This window comes from Hypanus sabinus, unplaced genomic scaffold (assembly GCF_030144855.1).
Source record: "Hypanus sabinus isolate sHypSab1 unplaced genomic scaffold, sHypSab1.hap1 scaffold_100, whole genome shotgun sequence".
NCBI lineage: Eukaryota > Metazoa > Chordata > Chondrichthyes > Myliobatiformes > Dasyatidae > Hypanus > Hypanus sabinus.
In genome coordinates, this window is record NW_026779051.1 from 299,516 (window position 1) to 302,470 (window position 2,955).

Here is a 2,955-nt window from a genome sequence, read left to right on the forward strand (position 1 = left end):
CAGCGATTTAGTTACCACTCAGCACTTTCATTGTTCACTGTGATGTCTCTTCTACGTTAGCACAAAAAAAAACAACCGAGTTTGGGTGCTCGGCCTCCGGAATACGTGCGTACGGATCACGTGGTTGATCCTACGTGGTCTGCGAAAGCTCATATTACTGACCTTCGAACGATATCCCCTGGCTGCGGCCTTCTGTTCTGACATTCAAACAACTTCTCCTCATCTACTTGACCGACTTGCAACAACTGGGAACAAACTGCGATGTCTTTTTTTCTTACACTGGCTCAACTGGCTCAACTTGCTTCTGTGGTCATGCCTATGTCCGTTACTCGCATCTGATTAAGCCATCCTGGTTAAGAATACCCATCCCTGATTTAGAATCTCCAACCCCGCTTAAGAATCTCCACCCCTGAGTAATTATCTCCAATGCTGCGACCAATGGAAAGAACACACACACACACACACACACACACACACACACACACACACACACACACACACACACACACACACACACACACACACACCCTCTTGTAGTCCTGTCCTTCAACTTTGCACCTAACTCCCTAAATTATCTTTGCAGGACCTCCTCCTTCTTCTACACTTCCTTGGTCCATCCATGGACCACGGCATTTGGCTAAAAACCTTCCCTCTTAAGAATACTGAGAACTCGATCTGAGATGTCGCGGACCCTGGCACCAGTCCATCTGGGATTCTCGATCTCTTCCACAGAACCTCGTATTTGCCCCCCTAACTATTGAATCCCTATCACTACTGCTCTCCCCTTTTCCCTCCTTCCCTTCTGAACTGGTGATCCTTTCTCGGTGCCAGAGACGCAGCCACTGCAACTTTTCCCTGGTAGGTCATCCCCACCAAGGATATCCAAAACGGCATTCTTATAATTTATGGGAACGACCATAGGTGTGTTCTGCACATTTTGTCTATTCCCCTTCCCTCTCCTGACAGTTACCCAGCTACCTGTCTCCTGACTCTTAGGATTGACTAGCTCCCTGTCACTCCTGTTTATTTATGCCTCTGCCTCCCGAATGATCCGAAGTTCATCCAGCTCCAGCTCCAGTTCCCTAACTCGGCTTATCGGTTTACTTTTATCAGCCAATTGTTTCAAGCAAACGCGAACAAAAGAGATATTAATCGAGCGTCAACGGCCGTAAATGGTATATATCTCTTCCTCTCTCTCAAGATGAATCAACATTCTTTCTGAACAGAATTATAAATTAATTCTCACATCTCACGTGCTCAGCAATCCTCTGTTAAAGAGACAGCACCTTCCCAGATTCCACTGACATGCTGAGCTTCCGTTTGCAAAGCTAAGAAGCTTCTGACGGAATGCGATCCCTCCATTTGCGACCTCAGATATGATCGACTTCCCTCTCCGTTCCTGAAGGTTGTTGTTACCAATATAATTTTCTTTCACAACAGGTCAATTAATTGTTCGTTGATGTCCTGGTCTGGTTGCGACACGATGGATCAGATTGGAACATGATTATTAAGGGAATATCAGTGTGAAGGTGTGTCTGGTGTCAGTGCGGACTCGGTGGGACGATTGGCCGTGATTCGTTACTGTACAGCCGGCATCATCTCACAAGTAACCCTGGCTTGTAACGCGTCCTGTTCTTTATAAATGTATCGGCACATGGTTCACTCACTTGCTTCAATTAACTCGTAATCTGAGGTGAAGAGAACGGACGAGGAGACAGGGTCAGAAATCTTAAAGGCACTGTGGAATTTAACAGCTGGGCCGGATCGCCAATCTGTGGAGACTGATGGAAGCTAGAGGAAGAGGTTTTAATTGCTTGCTTTATGTATGCAACACAGTACAGTTACCTGTTGCATGTCGTACCTTCACAGGAAGTTGTCAATGCATGTCACTGCATACGTCATACAAATTTAATACTTGTTACTGAAAGCTGAGAGGAACGGTGGGCAATGTTTTGTTCTTATTGCTGTGGGGAGGGGGTGCCTCTGGTCATTGTTCAACAGCGCTGAGCAATGAACGCTTTGCCCCGTTTCTGTGGTGTAGTGGTTATCACGTTCGCTTCGCACGCGAAAGGTCCCCAGTTCGATCTTGGGCAGGAACATTGTTTGGGCTCCAGTGTTTGGGATGTACTTGAGACTCAACTTTTCAGTTCGTGTTCAAGTTCACAGACATGAGCATTCAGGTGTAAATGTCATTAACATTCGCCTTTCTAGCAGCAGACTACAGTTCGATAATTCCTATGTAAGCTCATAGGATAGACCGACGCCACAAAATCCGTGTACACCCCTAAACCAGCTGAGGCGCACAAATCTATGTGCATCCCCGGTCCAACTGCACCAAAATATTAAAAAAAAACATAAAATATGAGCAAATTTATTTGACATACCTATGCTTAAATATTTGTGCTTCTCCAAATTATGGTGCATCCCTTAACCAATGTGCAGCAAACACAAGTTCCTCTCCCAAGTCTGTGCGCAGCAACAAATCCGTAAGCAACCCCCACATGAGTAGCAAACAGAAATCCACAGTCAGTTCAATTCGTGTCCTCCCCTTAATCCACATGCAATCACAAATACGTTCTCCCCAATCTCTCTGACACGTTCCAATACAGATTGGATTATCGTTGAGCAAGGATCATTTCAGGGAGCGTACAAGGTTGCTGTCATAAGGTAACAGCCTCGAGATTCCTAATCCCTCCAAATCTGTACATCCACCAGTGTCCAAGTGACAGGACCGGAATATTCGTCACATCACCAATGCGCACGAACACCAAAATTCATGTGCTATCTAAAATCCGCCGACACACCCGAATCTGTGTTCATCTACTAATCCGTGTACACCCCATATTCCAGAGCACACTCCTAAATCTGACGCATGCCCAAATCCAGGCGCAGCGCCAAAACTGTGTGCACTTCATATTTGAATATTTTCCCTTTACTCTGTGTAATCTTCAATTC

The 2,955-nt window shown here is 45.7% G+C and overlaps 1 non-coding gene across 1 annotated transcript; it reads left to right on the forward strand.

The window, feature by feature from the left end:
• The first annotated feature begins 2,026 nt into the window (after window positions 1-2,026).
• trnaa-cgc (transfer RNA alanine (anticodon CGC)) lies at window positions 2,027-2,099 on the forward strand. Its single transcript has one exon. It is a non-coding gene; the product is annotated as a tRNA-Ala (tRNA).
• Window positions 2,100-2,955: the final 856 nt, after the last annotated feature.